Source organism: Micromys minutus (genome assembly GCF_963924665.1).
Source record: "Micromys minutus genome assembly, chromosome: 2".
In the NCBI taxonomy this organism is placed as follows: Eukaryota; Metazoa; Chordata; class Mammalia; order Rodentia; family Muridae; genus Micromys; species Micromys minutus.
In genome coordinates this window covers 100,404,319-100,422,999 of record NC_137971.1, presented here as the reverse complement: position 1 = coordinate 100,422,999, position 18,681 = coordinate 100,404,319, and positions in this window count along the sequence as shown.

The following is an 18,681-nucleotide window of genomic DNA, read 5'->3' as shown; positions in this document are numbered from 1 at the left end:
TGTATGTGTGCAGTAGTGGAGCCAGTTACTGTTTCAGGCAAAAAGGCATAAATGAGACATGGTTATGCTTGATATTTTAAGTAGAGATTACATGGAGAATCAGAACAGTTGTTTTGCAAATTTTAAAAAGAAAAATCAGACTATTATAAACAGTGAGACTGAGGAGAGCCAAGAACATCATATGCAAACTAAGCATTAAAGTGAATCATAGAGTCACAAACAGTATGGCTAAGGTACCACATCTGTCACTTAGGAAGCTACTGAAAATTTGGAAGATGAAGGAGAGTACTATTATTAAAACAAAAACCAAAACCGAAAACAAACAAAATACCAACTCACAGTATGAATTTTCAAATTGTAGAAAAGGAATAGGGAGGAGATTAGTAGCTTGGTGCATTCAAAGACCTCCTAGGTCTGTGTGATCAGTCTGGAATGACACACCTTTACCCCCTCTGACTGGAACACAGATAATGCCTTTAGCACACACTTAATCCTGAACAATGAAGATGAAGTTAGTTTGTAGAAGGAAGGATCCATGTTCGAAAGTGATGTATAATTGAGTTGCAGACAAAGTGAAGAATCAGAGAAAGATTTGACAGAATGGAGTTACACACACACACACACACACACACACACACTATATATATATATATATATATATATATATATATATATATATATATATATATATATATATATATATATATATATGCCCAACTCATGAGAATAGACAGGAAAGAGAGGCTACTTAAAAGCAGTTCAGTGAGCATAGGTCAGCTGAGTTCAGGCTACACAGTGGCATTCAGGTGGGTTCAGTTCAGTGATGTCAGTGCAGTTTAGTTGGTGGAATTCAGGGGAAAGTTTGTCCAAGCAAAGCAATTCAGTGAGAAGCCAGGAAAAGCCAGCTTGCATCAGAGAACATGGTGAGGAATTTTGAGCCAGAACAGCTGACTTGAAGCAGTCAGCCAAAATTCAGAAAGAATGCAAAAGGATGAAATTGAGGAAAAGGTAAGAAGTTTAAATATATAGAGACCAGCAAGATGCAAAGAGAGTTTGAAGTCACTTGAGAGGAAACACTGTGACATGAATACAGAGTCCAGAAAGCAAGAAGCAGTGGTCAGTGGAGGTCTAAAGAGATAGAGGTTGTAGATGCAGCCATGACCTAGAAAACTAATTAAGCAGCATGCCTTCAGGATGACAATTACATCTAGTGAATATTACATTCACTGGTTTTTAAATAGTAATTTAGACCAATACAAAAAAGTGTGAATATCAGTTTGGTCAGGGATTAGAAACAATAATATACCAAAATGAAGTCCGTGGAATTCACAGTGTTATATTTTGAGAAATGTATGACAGAGAAAAGAGAACAAAATTTCTGTCTTCTAAATCTTAGTGATGTGGGAGCTAAAAGTCCTGTCAGCACAGATTCAAGAGGAAGAGGATAGAAACAATGAACTTCCCTCTCAGATACCATTCTTTCAGCTCCCATGCCAAGATTCTCCAGGAGCTTGAGATATTGCAGAGCTATGCTGTGGCCCCGCCTTCACAGGGTCTACATGGAACCACTAACACCTTCGGAAGCTGGACCACAGATTTTAGAGAGTCCAGATGGTCTTCCAGTAGGAGCATATTGTAGGAGAATTCACATTTTATGTTTAATTGACACACAATGGCAGCAAATGACATAATTTGCATTCCTGTGGCAAAGCTAGGCCACTGCTGGTTTAGAGACAATACCTTGGGATCTCTATCTGGCCACATGGAGTCTTTGCCCATACAAATGTGGACAAATGCAGTAGTCCATTTTTTTCTTTGTCTCTGTCTCTCTCTTTTTTTTTTGTGCCTAATAACGGCTCATTTCAAATTCTAAGCAGGGTTTCTTTACTTTTTCATTGTTTCTTCCTTGATTGTGGTGTGTTATGTTGCATCACAACTCCTTTTCCAGCTGCTGCAGAACCAAAGCAGAGTTAATCAAGTAGGCAGTTTACATGCAGATTGTAAAAGAAATTGAAGCAGGCAAACAAACAAAAATAATGCAATACATCTATCAGGATTTGAAGACGTTATTTTTCTCAAGCTTGAAAGAGCTGGTACTGTGCTTTCTAATAACATCTTGGAAAATACTAACAGTGACAGCAAGACATCAGCAAAAGCAAAAACTTACAGGAAAAATTTCCCGTGTATAATTATATATATGTATGTGTATGCGTATATATGTATATGATTCTATTATACTTAAAATGATCATTCTCAGTTAATTATGTTTATAATATACTACATACTTGAGAGAGAATATTTGCTTTTCACAGTGGTAACACCTGAAATGACTTAATTGTTCTAATAGGTCCAAATCATCTTGAGCTGGTCTTGAGCTATGTAGTCGTTTAGTTGTTTGCCAATTTCCTTATAATTGAGGCATAGCCCCTAGTCAAGGGATGAGGCCACCCACACATCTCAAAGCTTTTAACCCAGAAATGTTTCTTTCTAAAGGAAGAATAGGAGCAAAAAATTGGAGCAGAGACTGAAGGGCCATCCACGAACTTCTCCGAACTTGGTCCTGTGGAGGTTCGGTACCCCAGTATAGGGGCATGCTAGAGCAGTAGGATGGAAGAGGGTGGGTTGGTGGGTGGGTGAGCAAAGGGGAGGGAGGAACTGGCACATGTGTGAAGGGGGTCTATGAAGGGATAACTAGAAAGTTGAATATAATTTGAAATGTAAATGGATGTAATGATTAATAAATGTTAAAGAAAAACTATCCTCAACAGTAAAAGAACTCCTGGGGAAATCACCATCCCTGACCTCAAGCTGTATTATAGAGCAATAGTGATAAAAATAGTATGGTATTGGTACAGAGACAGAAAGGTAGATCAACGAAATAGAATTGAAGACCCAAAAATGAACCCACACACCTATGGTCACTTGATCTTTGACAAAGGAGCTAAAATCATCTAGTGAAAAAAACGATAACATCTTCAACAAATTGTGCTGTTCCAACTGGAGGTCAGCATGAAGAAGAATGCAAATAGATCCATTCTCATCACCCTGTACAAAGCTCAAGTCCAAATGCATCAGCAACTTCAACATAAAACAAGATACACTCAAACTAGTGGAAAAGTATGTGTGGAAGAAACTTGAAGACATGGGTACTGGGGAAAATTTATTGAACAGAACATCAATGTCTTATACTCTAAGATCAAGAATCGACAAATGGGAACTCATAAAATTTCAAAGCTTCTATAAGGCTAAGGACACTGTCATTAGAACAAAACTGCAACCACCTGAATGAGAAAAGATTTTTGTCAAACTAATAGAGGACTAATATATACAAAGAACTCAAGAAGTTAGACTCCAGAGAATCAAATAACCCTATTGAAATTAGGTACAGATCTAAGCAATGATTTCTCAACTAAAGAATATCAAATGGCTGAGAATCACTTAAAGAAATATTCAATATCCTTAGTCATCATGGAAATGCTAATCAAACCAACCCTGAGATTCTGTCTCACTCCAGTCAGAAAGGCTTATATTAAAAAACTCATGTGACAGCAGATACTGATGAGACTGGGAAGGAAAAAGGAACACCCCTCTATTGTTGGTGGGATTGCAAGGTGGTACAACCACTCTGGAAATCAGTCTGGTGGTTCCTCAGAAAATTGGACATAGTACTACCTGAGGACCCAGCTATATCACTCCTAGGCATATATCCAAAAGATGTTCCAACATATAACAAGGACACATGCTCCATCATGTTCCTAGCAGCCTTATTTATAATAGCCAGAAGCTGGAAAGAACCCAAATGTTCTTCAAAAAAGTTATGGATATAGAAAGTATGACACTATTACATAATGGAGTACTACTAAGCTATTAAAAACAATGGCTTTCAGAAATTCTCATGCAAACGAATGGAACTAGAAAATATTCTGAGTGATAACCCAATCACAAAAAACAAAAACATGGTATGCACTTACTGGTAAGTGGAAAATAGCCCAAAAGCTTGTATTATCCAAGATACAATCCACAGACCACATGAATCTCAAGAAGAAGGAAGACCAAAGTGGAGATGCTTCAGTCCTTCTTAGAAGGGGAAACAAAAATATTAATAGGACAAAATATGCTACAGTCTTTTCTACCTGCGGATCCAGCCCATATCCAGTCATCCAACCCGGACAATATTGGAGATATATGCTGACAGGAGCTTGATATAGCTGTTCCCTAAGATGCTCTGCCAGATCTTCACAAATACAGAGGCAGATGCTCAAAGCCAACCATTGAATTGACAATGGGGTCCCCAGTGGAATAGTTCAAGGAAGGATTGAAGAAGATGAAGGGGTTTGCAACCCCATAAGAACAATACCAATCAGCCAACCAGGAACCAAAGCACTATTCAGAGTACACATGGACTGACCCATGCCTCCAGCTTTTTATGTAGCAGAGGATGGCCTTGTTAGGCATCAATGAGAAGAGAAGCTCTTGGTCCTGCCAAAGCCTGATGCCCCAGTGTAGGGGAATATCAGGACTGTAAGGCAGGTTGGAGTGAGACTGATGAAGGGTACCCTCATAGCAGGAAGGAGGGGGGATGGGAGAGGGGATTTATGGAGGATAAACCATAAAAAGGGATAATGTTTGAAATGTAAATAAAATACATTCAGTAAAAGTAAAATAAAAAAAGATGCAGGTAAAAATGTGGTCCTTAATTAATATATTATATATTTATATATTATATAGTATGTAATATATGCACATATATAATATATTATCTATAATATATATTATGTATATTTAATTGTACATGGATTTTTAAGGTGGAAGGATAAGAAAGCTCTTTTATTTTCTAGAGTGATGACAAATTGTTTACATCTTACCTACCTCCTACCTCATGCCAAGCGCCTTCTTTCATCATCCTGCTCAGGAGATCTCTTGAATTCCCTGTATCTGCATATTTGTCATTGTGGAAACCAGAGTTGAGTCTTACCAGCTGCCTGGGCTTGGTTGCTAGGATCATCTCAGACTTTCTCTCTGCCATCTGCTTTGAAGTATGCTATTTGCCTTTGGACTTTTAGTGCTGTTATTTCCCTGTCTGATTTGGGATGATGACTCAATTTCAGTCAATTTTGGAGATGATAGTTTTCTCTGACTCACATTGTGGTTATGTACATTACCATGAGCTGACATCTCCTGCCAGGTGTTCTCAGACTTATCTCATGCTTCAGAAGAAGGAGAAATGGACCTGTGGCCTCTTTCTTCCTCAGCTCCAGTCTAGGATGCCTGCTGTACTCCAAGAATTCCAATTTTAGGAAATTGATCCTGTCTTCAAAGCCTTCCCATCAGATCTTCTTGTAGATATTTAACTGTCTAGAAAAAGGCAGCAGTTTCCTACTGGCTTTTGTCATTACTCTTGACTTTTTTTTTTTCTGTAATGTTGTAGAAGTATGGAAAATGAATCAATATTGAGAATCAGCAATACTTGGGTTTATACCCCAGAAGTCTAAATACTCCTTTCCTCTTTCTCATTTGTTAAGTAGGGGGAAAGAAGTATTTTATTTTCTTTTAAGAATGATTTGTTTATTTTTACTTTATATGGATGGTTGGTTTGCCTGAATGTACACACACACATACAATGTGCATTCCTGATGCCCAGAGAGCCCTGAGCCTTCCATCCCTAGACACTGACTTACAGATGGTTATGAATCTTCATGATCTTCATTTAGGTGCTGCAAACTGTACTTGGGTCCTATTCAAGAGGACCAAGTACTCTTAACTGATGACCCAATCAATCTCTTCAGCCTCAAAAACAGGATTTTAGACTAGGTTACCAGGGACACTCTTCCTGAATCACTATGCTCTTTAAAGCATAAAATTACTAAGATTTAATTATTTTTGTTATTTAATAAGGCAGTTTTGTTATAAAATTGTTTTTGTATCTCTGTTTTAAGCCATAGTTACTTTATTTTAGAATCTCAGAATTGGAATGACAGTTATCATAGAGATCCAATACAAACTCAATGTATGAATGACATCTAACATCTCTAGCAAAGTATTGCAGAATATTTGAACACAGTGTGAACCCTGAAGTTGTATCATTTACTGAAAATAACTGTTTCCTGTTGTATGGCTCAGCCCTAGCACAGAACATTAATCCAAGAGCTTTTATTGTAAACAGAATTAAGTAAAGTCAACAAAAAGTCAAGAGGTGGTGGAGGTTAATCAGTGGTCAAGGAGTAAACACCAAACCAAACCAAACCAAAACAAAACAAAACAAAAAAACAAAACAAAAAAAAAAAAACAACACTATAACAAGTAAGAGGGAGTCAGGAGGAGAAATGGACACACAGGAGGTAGAAGGGAGGGACATTGAGTTTGAAGGGTTTTTGAGAGCATCCTTTTCTTTTGGGAGGTCAGTTGACGAAGAAGGTCAGATGATTGCCTTCTATGCTTCTCTGAGCATCTAAGACCTGAGGCCTTATTCGTAAAACTGAATGTTGAAACTTTGTTAAACAACAACAAAAATAAAAAACAATAACAACAAAACAATGACAACAAAACAAGCAGTGTCCTTCAGCCACTTATAAAAGTCCCTGTGCATTTTTCAAATAATATCAAACAATATTTTTCTTAATTTTAATCTATGATGCATTAATTAATTTATTTTTCATTATTTTCCCCATATGTACATCATGCAAGCCTTGATCACAAATGGAGTTCACCATAGCAATCACATGTGTTCATTGTTAAATATTCTGGTTTCATTATTGCAAGGAGAGTATGAACACTGAACAGAACTGCCATCTTCCACAGTGAATGAATGACCTGTAGGAAAAGTTTGAATAGAATATTTTCATGAAAAGTTATTTCTCTTACATATATATATATATATATATATATATATATATATATATATATATATATATATTATAGTCCACTATATTCATAGCAGCCTTATTTATAATAGCCAGAACTGGGAAGAACCCAGGTGTCCTTCAACAGAGGAATGGATGCAGAAAAGGTGGTACATTTACACAATGGAGTACTACTCAGCTATTAAAAACAATGACTTCATAAAAATTTTCGGCAAATATATGGAACTAGCAAATATCATTCAGAGTGAGGTAAACCAACCACAGGAAAACACACATGGTATGCACTCACTGATATAAGGATATTAGCCCAAATGCTCAGAATCCTCAAGATACAATTCACAGACCACATGAAGCTCAAGAAGAAGGAAGAACAAAGTACAGATGCTTCAGTCCTTCTTAGAAGGGGGAACAAAATACTTACATGAGGAAATACAGAGACAAAGTGTGGAGCAGAGACTGAAGGAAAGGCCATCCAGAGACTGCCCCACCTGGGATCCATTCCTTATACAGTCACCAGACCCAGACAATGATGCAGATGCCAAGAAGCACATGTTGACAAGAACCTGATACAGCTATTTCCTGAGAGGCTCTGCCAGAGCCTGACAAATACAGCCAACCATTGGACTGTGCCCTGGATGTCCAATGGAGGAGTAAGAGAAAGGACTGGAGGAACTGAAGGGTTTTGCAAGCTCATAGGTAGAACAACAATATCAACCAACCAGACTCCTCAGAGCTCCCAGGGACTAAAACATCAACTAAAGAGTGCACATGGAGGGACCCATGGCTCCAACTGCATATGGAGCAGAGGATGGCCTTGTTGAACATCAATGGGAGAAGAGGCTCTTGCTCCTGTGAAGACTATATGCCCCATTGTAGGGGAGTGCCTGGGCTGGGAGACTGGAGTGGGTGAGTGGGTAAGGGAGCACCCTCATAGAGGCATTGGGAGGGCAGTTTAGATAAGGGTATTCTGGAGGTGAAACCAAAAAAGGGTATAACATTTGAAATGTAAATAAAGAAAATATCAAATTATATAATACATATTATATTATTTGGGTCTGCACTTCTGGGTCCAGACTGGACAGAAGTTTCCATCAGTGACTAACTGTAGTGTTTAAAAGAAATATCAGAATAGGGCCTGGGTAAATAGTTCATTCAGTAATGTGCTCATTGTGTGTGATTACCAGAGTTCAATTCCCCAAACCCTGTAAGATAAATACACAAAGCCGGATATGGTGGTGAGACTTGAAAGGCCCAGTGCTGGAGAAGCAGAGGGAGACAGATCCTGAGTTTTCCCTGGATAGCCTGCCTAGATAAGTTTTGATAAGTCCCAGGCCAAGGAGAGAGCCCCACAGGCAAACAAAAATACTAGTATAGTAGGCAATGTGTTTAAGAGTAGTAATGTGGATTGGTGTTAGGGTGAAGCATGACTGGATGGAGAGATAGGTGGGGGAAAGGTAGGAAAACGGAGAGGAGCAGGGATTGGGGGAGGAAATCAAGATGGATGTGGAGAAGTATGATCTGGACCCAATTGGACTTAATTGGCATAAGGTAAATTTGAATATTTTAAGGGATTCTATAGGTCTTTTATCTCATATAAAAGGGCAGTTTGCATCGTTGTTCATTGGGTATAATCATATTGTGTAGAGGGTTTGTGGATTGAAAATTTAATATATAAAACCTACCATGAAAAGTTAGATTTAGAGTCATGTTTGTGCTGGATGGTGGGATAAGCGAAACACACTGGGGTGGTCATTTTCAGGACAGAAGCACCAGGGTGGGCAGAGTGAAGCGCCTGGGAAGGAAATCTCGTGGAGAGAGTAGCTCTTGGACCAAGTGACAGAGTCTGTGTGCTCGGCTCCACACTGGAGCGGAGTGTGCGGAGTGAGACCATGGGGGCTGGTAAAGGGATAAACCATTCCTTTTATTATTTACTGCAGCATAGTAACAGAAACCTTTGGCAGTGGTAGTGAGGAAGGAGCTCATTTTTATTTATCTTTTCTTGGTAGCATTTTTAAAGAGAAGCTTACCCTTTTTAAGGGGAAAAGAATCAAGCTGAGGATTCATAATTAATCTTAAAGACTTGATTATTATAAAAAATTTTATGTGGAACAAAACGTAAAGGAGCAAAGAGCTTTTTAATCTTCAAATATTATTTTTTAATAATTTTGCTACTTTTCTCTCAACTTGACGTTCCATGGGGCCCATTTCTTTTCGAAAATAGGTCTCTCTCTACAGTTGGAAGTGTCACCACTGATAATAACCTACTCCAGGTGGACAGAGTGCCAAGTGGTTCCCAAAGGGCTCTAGAGGCTTCAGTGTAAAGGATGAAAGGATATACTTGCAGGGGAAAGGTTTCTCCAGTAAATAAACATGACTGACATTAAGTATTTAATATGTCGGTTGCCTTTCAGGAAATCAGTACATCAAATGCACAGTGCTGTGGCATTCATTCGAGTTTTACTGTAAAGCCGCCAAGCCCCAACCAGGCTGGGTGGCAATGAACTGTAAATGACAAGTACCGATAGGCTTGTCAACCTAAAAAAGTTTTCTTCGAAGCAAGCAGAAAGGCTGCAGGTAGCGTTGTCAATAAGGCGGCACCCAGAGACAGGATGAAAGGGCCAGCTATTGAGCCTGCCAGACCTGAGTGTGAATTGCTGACTTTCATAGTCACTGCTAAGTAATCTTTAAAAAAATTAGTCCATCATTCTGAGCCTGTTTATTGATGAGAAGCATGGCACCAAGCCACGAACAAGAGTTGTTGAAGGTAAGGGAGTGAGAAAATAATTTCTGAGTTTTATTTAGGTTACTTTCTAAGTTTATTTAGGTTAATATTCTCAGGTCCAGCAACTGCATGAGATTTTAGGGCTAGTACTAATCAAAGAGAGAACTTAGATATTCCCCTTGTCTCATTTTAAGCGTTCACCTTGATAGTCATTTCATTTTCAGACTTCAGTGGTTTGATTCAGCTGAAGAGGACAAAGCTACCCAATGTGTTAGTCTTGGTTTCCAGGAACGGGAAAGTGTGAGAGAACTTGAGTAGTGGGTCTGTTGTAGGATATTATACCACAATGGTTTACCATCCAAGAGACACTAAGGGAAGTAGACTTTTGAAGAATAAAGGTAGGTTTCAATGTATTGTAATAGAGGATTAGAAGACCCCCACGAAGAGTAATGAAACATGGAAGACACTTCTAAATATCTCTCAGGGAAGCAAGGGGGCTGAGTCTCTGTCATCTACATCAGCCACATGATGACTGTCCCTGTGGATGGAATTCTAGGCAAAATAGTCCTTCAGGACAGGAGTGATTTCCATGAGGCATGAGCAGGCAACAACCTTGGCAGGTATAGGATTAGCATCTTAGTTTGAAATAACCTATACTTATCACTGATTAATTCCTTACTTCCTGTACTTATGCCACTCAGAGCACAGTTCCTTGGATTCTGTTTTCTATTTCCTGAAGAAACAAGCTAGAGCTAGGATGTTATGTTGGTATAGAATCAACAATATGCATTCTATAAAGCTGGCCTCTGGTGCTCTGCAGTACTGTACATAGGAATGCCAATGTCTACATGTTTCTTTTTTTCATGTTCACTAATGCCTTTTAGATAATAGCTGTATCCGTTTGGTTTTATGCTACTGTAATGCAGTACTATCATCAAAGAAAGTTTATAGAAGAAGCTAATTTTGTCTAATGCTTCTAGAGAGAGAGAGAGAGAGAGAGAGAGAGAGAGAGAGAGAGAGAGAGAGAGAGAGAGAGAGAGACAGAGAGACAGAGAGACAGAGAGACAGAGAGATTGGGGGGGGGTGCAAAGACAAGAAAGGTTTACTGGCTAGTTTTGTGTCAACTTGACACAAGCTGGAATTATCACAGAGAAGAGAACCTCAGTTGAGGAAATGCCTCCATGAGATCCAGCTCTAAGGCATTTTCTCAACTAGTGATTAAGGGGGGTGGCCCAGCCCATTGTGGTTGGTGCCATCCCTGGGCAGGTACTCTTGGGTTCTTTAAGAAAGCAAGTTGAGCAAGCCAGGGAAAGCAAGCCAGTAAGTAACATCCCTTCATGGCCTCTACATCAGCTCCTGTTTCCTGACCTGCTTGGGTTTCAGTCCTGACTTTCTTTGGTAATGAACAGTGATATAGAAGTGTAAGCTGAATAAACCCTTTCCTTCCCAACTTGCTTCTTGGTCATGATGTATTTGTGCAGGAGTAGAAACCCTGACTAAGAAAGGAGGCATGACAGCAGGTGGCAGGAGCAATGTGCTAAGAACATGAGAGTGCAAACATTAGGTGTGACTCTGAATTCAGAAAGTTTCTCTTTCACAGCACCTGGCTTTCTCCAGCAAGGTTGTGTCGGCTAAAGCATCCAGAACCTCACCATATAGCCCCCTCAACAGCAGAACATATATTCACATACACAAGCTTATGCTGACATTAGCTCATTCAGGTCACCACAATAGCAAAATAATAATATGTGTTTCTGTTTCAACATGGAAAGAATTCCATGGTATGCTTAGGATTAGATTCAGGGGTGGGAACAGGTCAGATAATAGTGATAATACAGAATAAGGAATCTAGAATGCACAAATGTACTCTTAAAATTAGATTTCTTTTGTTTGACCTTCAAGTTAAGATAGCGTCTTTGGATGGATCTTATCCTTGAGATCATGCTCTGACAACTGTATGGTAACTGAATGAAGAACTTTGAGTCAATGATGAAGCCTCATCCTCATCTGAGTACTGAGTAGTGTGTAGTAAGAATAAAGGAGAACCATCACGATGTTTGTCATACTGTGTACACATTTCAGACAGACTTCCTCAACTTTCCGTTGTTCATATGTGTCTCATAACTACTTTGTGACATAAAAATCATCTTTATTTTACTTGATTGCATAACCTTGAGACTTCTCTATAGCTTCAAATATTTTTTTTTAATTTAAATTTCATTAAGTCAAGGTTAAAATATTGTATCTCTTATCTTGTCGAACATTTCCCCAAATTTTCTTTTTTATAGATGGTATTTATAAACTGGGATGTTTTGTTTTCATTATTAGAAAATATGATACCTTTGTGCAGAATAAGCGCTTAGCTGGCATATTTGCAAATAGGTCTAATCTCATAAATTTCTTGAGTGGGTATGAATCACACAATAGGAATACATAGTCATATTTTTCTTAATTACTCTGCCGTGACGGGAGAATACATCTTTACATTGGCAAATTGGGGCTTTTTTTCTTTCTCTCTGTTTGCTTTGTTTCTGTCTGGTTTTCTTTGTTTAGTGAATAAAAATTTTCTTTTTCTTTCTGTTTTTTTTTTTTCCTTTGAGTGCCAACAATAGGGTAGGCATTGTTTGAAACACTGGAATCCTGGGATCCGAGTGATGATAACAACCACGTTTTTGTTTATCACAGACAGCTCTACTGAGGTGAGACAGAGGTAAGTACATACATTAATAGGACTTCGGCTTCTACTGAAAACTGTAAATAAAATTCTGGTGAAAGAATGGGAGAAAGAAAATGGTCTTCCTTGGTGCCAGACAGGCCTTTCTAAGGAAGCCAGTGTAGAACTGAGAGGCCTGATGGCAAATGGAGACAAATTATGCACAGCTCTACAGACCCTCTAAGGACCATCCTAGACTTTCCAGTGTTGTGGGAAGAGTGGAATGGAGACAAATTATGCACAGCTCTACAGACCCTCTAAGGACCATCCTAGACTTTCCAATGTTGTGGGAAGAACAGGTATAATAAAGCCACTGTAAATGGAGCTCAGCTACTAAGAAGGGAATAGGTGATAAAAGTTGAGAAGAGGAATTACGAAAGTACATATATTATTGTGGGCTTTGAATAAAGTGAATAATATTATCTCTGATTCAGTTATTTACAATTATCCCCTCCAACTTCAGGAATGCATGATTAATCTGGAGAGGAGGTTGTTGATAGAAATATGACACAAATGATGATAATGGCTAATAATTTAGAGTTATAAAATATGGAGAATTCTGTCACAAACTGGCAGTGCTTTCTAATGCCTAGAACACAATTCTGGATTTTTTTTTTTTTTTTTTTTGTTTTGATTCATGAGCTAAACTAATACGGTTTGGTTTAACAAGTAGTGAGATTGCTTATTCAAATACTGCTTTATTAGTAAAAATGGTATGTTTCTGATCTAAAATAGATTGCTAGATTTCACTTCAGACCTAATAAACTTCAACAGTGAACCTGGTAATCTGTGTTTTATTTAGCCTGAGAGAAACTGACTTACTTAGTATGGAGGTGGAAAGAGAAAACAGAACTGGAAACTCTCATTGAGATTGCACTAATAGGGGTAAGATGCACCTACCTCGTTGTAAAGACAGTATGTAATTGAAGAAGAGATATTATCTTTCTCCCAGCCCACCCAGTTCCACATCCCATACCTCCTACCACAACCCCTGAACACCCCTTCCCTCACTTTACCATACCTCCAGCTCCCTGGGGTTCCTTCCAGTCTCTTGAGGGTTAGGTGTATCTTCTCTTACTGAATCCCAACCTGACAGTCCTCATATTAGCTGGTGATGCTGCCTAGTTGGTTGTCTAGTATCTGAGAGATCTCAAGCGTCCAGGCTAGTTGAGACTGCTGGTCCTCCTACAGGGCTGCTCTTCTCAAATTCTTCTAGCTTTTCTCTAATTCAAGTGCAGGGGTCAGTAGCTTCTGCCCATTGGTTGGGTGTAAATATCTACATCCGACTCAGCTGCTTACTGGGTCTTTTGGAGGGTAGTCATGATAGGCCCCTTTGTTGTGAGCACTCCACTAATAGTGCCAGGCCCCGGGGCCTTCCTTTAAGCTGGATCTTCTTTATTAAGTTTTATTTTATTTTTAATGTATTGTCTTACATTTTTATTTTAAAATTATTTTCTATTTTTTGATATTATAACATAATTACATAATTTATCCATTTCAGTTTCTCCCTTTAATCTATCATATTAAGCCATTTTTGGCTGCCTTTTAAATCTATGGCCTCTTTTTGTACTAATTGTTGTTACATAAGTATATGTTTTTGAATATACGAATATATTTCTAAATACATAAATATACCCTGATCACCCTATGTCATGTTACTTTGTTGGTATCTGTTTTCAAGACTGACCATTTGGTGCTTGATAACTGATTGATGTGCTCTTCCCTGGGGAAGACTGCTTATTGTACTCTTCGCACTCCTTGCTTGCCTGAAGTTTTTCATGTAGGGTAGAAGCTTCTTAGACTTTCCCTAATCCACTTTAGCTTGCCCCTTTAAGGGGACTGAGTTAGCTACAGCCAGGCTGATTCCATGACATGCTAAAAATATGGAAGTTTGGCAAACTAGGCCAAAGTTTCAGTTTCCCAGAAATGAGAACCTGGATCTAGGAACCTGCAGCTAGATCTAGTCAACCACAGCTTTGGGCAGCCAATCTGAGGACAATTTACCATCTGACCTGAAGCAAGAATAGGTGGCTAGAAGGAGTAAGCAATCACCCTGGAAAGTTTCTGGAGCCACAACGTTTATCTTGATTGGTTAGCTATAGATCTAGCAATCATTTAGACTCCTAGAGATAGAGCTAACCAATCAAGATAAAAGGATGCATACCCCTCTCTGCAATTCCCCTAACTGACAATAAAAGCTGGGGCTGGGAAGCCACAGGGCTTTCCATTCCCAATGGAGAAATGTATGCAAGAAATTCTGCTGAATATGTGTTGGTTGGTTTTGCTGTTTGACTCTGTGTTTTCATTCTTTGGCAATTCTTGGACTTTAACATGTTGCTCTTGTCCTGTCATGTTGGTGAGATTTTATTCATATAACTTTGACAGTCCTAAAAGATAAATAGCACAGCAAACCCCCTGATCCTCTGGCTCTTACAGTCCTTCTGCCCTATTGTCTGAAGTGTTTCATGAGCCTTAACTGTGGAAGTGGTTTTGGAGTTGTATCTATTAAGCATTTGCCACCTGGAACAGCAGTGATCTGGGGACACAGGACTGGTGAGATTGCTCTGTGAGCAAGCAAAGCACAGAGAGCTTTAGGCAGAGCTCACAGAAAAGGTGCCCCTCCAGCCCACAGTAGGGCTGGACCTCTGGCAAAGGGACTCAGGATTTACCCAAAAAGCCCTTGTATGTGGACTAAATGCACAGGCCCTTTGCCACCCAGAACAGCAGAGATCTGGGGTTTGGTGAGATTGCCCTGTGAGTAACCAAAGCACAGAGAAGGCTAGACTGACATCCTGGAAAAGGTGCCCACCTGCCAATAGTAAGGGCCCTGTCTCTGGCAGAGGAACTCGGGTTCAGAACAAAAAACACATGCTTGAGGACTAAATGCACAGGCCCACAGTAAGGCACAGGCCGTTGTCAGTGGAAAGTGTGGCCTGTTCAGAAAAGACAGTGCTTGAAGTTCAGCTCTACAGGCCCTTTTATACCTGGACCAGAGGGGAGCCTGGCACATAGGCCCAGGAAGAACACACCAGGAGTTCTAGAGAACAGAAAATACTGTGCTATCTGGAAAAGGTCCCTTTGGCCTAGAGAAAGAGCCAGGTCCCTGCCAGTAATACTCAGGCCTGTGGGCAGAGGGCAGAGCACTCAGAACAGCCTCACAAGAGCTCTCACACCTGAGCCCATAAAGACAGAACTGAGTCACTGCCACCATAACTCACTGCTTGTCCATTAAAATCCAAACAGTCAGATGCAATTTTCTTCCTGAGCCAAAGGGCCCTTAGATTCACAGGAGAAACAGGAGCCAGTCACTGACAACAGGACCACTTATAAACACAGATAACAAGATGGCAAGAGGAAAATGAAAAAACTTAAGCAGTGGAAACCAAGACAACCTGGCAACATCAGAACCAGCTCTCTCACCACAGCAAGCAGTGGATTGCCAAAGACTCCAGAATAAGAAGACCCAGACTTGAAATTATAGCTCACGATGATGATGGAGATCTTCGAGAGGAGCGTGAATAGCTCCCTTAAACAGGCATGGGAGGACACACACACACACACACACACACACACACACACACAAAATAGAAACATTTAAAGAGGAAACTCAAAAGTCACTCAAAGAACTATAGGAAAACACAACCAAACAGATGAAGGAATTGAAAATGAAAATAGAAACAATAAAGAAAATACAAAAAGAAACAATCCTGGAGACGGAAAACCTAAAAAAGAAATCAGGAATCACAGATGAAAACATCACCAACAGACTAAAAGAGATGGAAGAGAGATTCTCAGGGGCTGAAGACAACATAGAAAACATAGACAATGAGACATGGAGAGTCCCTTGTTCTTCAGTACAGAGATTTAAACTTGACTTTAAAACTGTAGCATGTCAGTCCTTTGTAGTCCATTCTCCTATCTTCCCTAGAGTATATAACTTCTGATATTTTCTATGCTGTGTGATATGACTAGTTATCTGACCTGTTTTACCCTACTCTTTCTCCATCCCACAACTCCTGCTGAGTATGAATGGCTATTGCTTGGGGTACTCCTGAAATCATTGATAAAATTGTTGGTGATAATGTACCCAACTAGTACTTTATACCATATTCTGTAAATGCACTTAACCTAGGAAATAGAATTTAAAAAAAAAAAATCAAAGCATTCTGTTTTAAATGGGAATACCTGATTTCCTAAGTCTGTTGACTTTCTGTGAGAAATAAGACCTTGAACACCAGAAATGTTAATATTTAGTTTCAGTTTAATATACACCATCACTGTCCTCACAGGGTTGTTATCAGATGTTCAAACTATTCTTAATTTTTGACCAGTGGGGTGTGTGTGTGTGTGTGTGAATGTGTGTGTGTGTGTGTATGTGTGTGTGTATGTGTGGAGAGAGAGAGAGAGAAGCAAAGAGCAGTGCAGCATGAACTAACATCTCCACAAAAAATGACAAATGTGATACTGTAGCATTTACTAATGTGTGTTTCTTAGCTCTGTCCCTGGGCCCTGAGAATCTCAAGATTGGACATCAGAAGTAGCAGTTCTCTTACCACTGTCTGCCCATGCCTGCCATTTCTGATTTAGTGTGTTGGAGTTGGCATGTACCTATCGTGTAGTTGGGAAACTTTAATGACTGCTTGCATTTTGTCAGCAGCAACTGTTTGTTTATTAACGGAGCTTGTGCTTGTGCACTTCAGTGAGGCAGAGGCAGAGGAGCGTGGGTGTAACACCAGCTTGAGATGCACAGTGAGTGAGACAAGCCTGAACTACAATGTGAGAGCTCGTCTCAGTTGGGTTGTAGTCATGTTAGAGTGTGGCTTGGGGACTGGTCTAGGCAGAAGCAGCAGTGAACAGTGGACTCTGGCACTCGGTAACAAGTCATCGCATTGCTCCCCAGTGACTTGTTATATGAATTTCTTTGCTTGAATAATCACAATATTTACCTCTTGATTTATTCATGGTTCCCACAACTCTTCTATGATACCTCTTAATTTCCTCTATTAGAAAGTATTTTGTTCTTGTTAAACAAGGCCCTACAAGCATTGATCATTAGAAATAGAGAAAATGTATTAGGAACAGCTTGTATTAGTGTGGTCTGAACAGAAACGGAACGATTCGTCATTGATATTTTAATAAATAAAATTTCCAAATGGAAAAAAAAAAGAAAACATAGACAAAACTGTCAGAGAAGATGCGAAACCAAAAAGCTCCTAACCCAAAATGTCCAGAAGATCCAGGACACAATGAGAAGACCAAACCTAAGGATAATAGGACTAGAAAAGGATGAGAAATATAAACTAAAAGGCACAGTAAATATCTTCAAAAAAATCATAGAAGAAAACTTCCCTACCCTCAAGAATGAGATGACCATGAGCACAAAAGAAGCCTACAGAACCCCAAATAGATTCGACCAGAAAACTCTTCCTGACACATAATAATCAAAACAAGTGTTTAAAACAAAGAAAGAATACTAAAAGCAGTAAGGGAAAAAAAAAAAAAAACATGTAACATATAAAGGCAGACCAACCAGAATTACATCTGACTTCTCAACAGAGACTATGAAAGCTAGAAGATCCTTAACAGACATTATACAGACACTAAGAGGACACAAATGTCAGCATAGGTTACTATATCCAACAAAACTCTCAATCACAATAGATGGAGAGACAAAGATATTCCAGGACAAGACTAAATTTACACAATATCTGAATAAAAATCCAGCCCTATAAAGAATAATTGATGGAAAACCCAATACAGGGAGGAAAACTATATCCTAGAAAAAGTAAGAAAATAACTAAGCAAGAAAACCAAAAGAAGAAAAACACACGGACATAATTCTACTGCTAAAAGACAAAATAGCAGGAAACAGCAATCACTATTTCATAATATCTATTAATGTAAATTGAATCAATTCTCCAATAAAGACACATAGACTATTAGACTGGATACATAAACAGAATCCAGCATTCTGCTCAATACAGGAAACTAATCTCAGAGACAAAGTCAGACACTACATCAGAGTAAAAGGCTGGGAAAAATTATCCAGGCATACAGCGCCAAGAAACAATCTGGTATAACCAATCTAATATAGAATAAAGTATTTTTCAACCAAAAGTTATCAAAAAAATAAGGAAGAACATTTCATCCTAAAAAAAAAAATACACCTTCTTCTCAGCACCTCATGGCACCTTTCCAAAACTCACCTTATAGTGAGTCACAAAACAAGCCTCAATAGATATAAGATTGAAATACTTCAATGCATCCTATCAGATCACCATAGACTAAGGCTGTTCTTTAAATAAAAAACAAAGAACACAAAAAACTCACAAACACATGGAAGATGAACAATGGTATACTCAACAATAGCATGGTCAAAGAAGAAA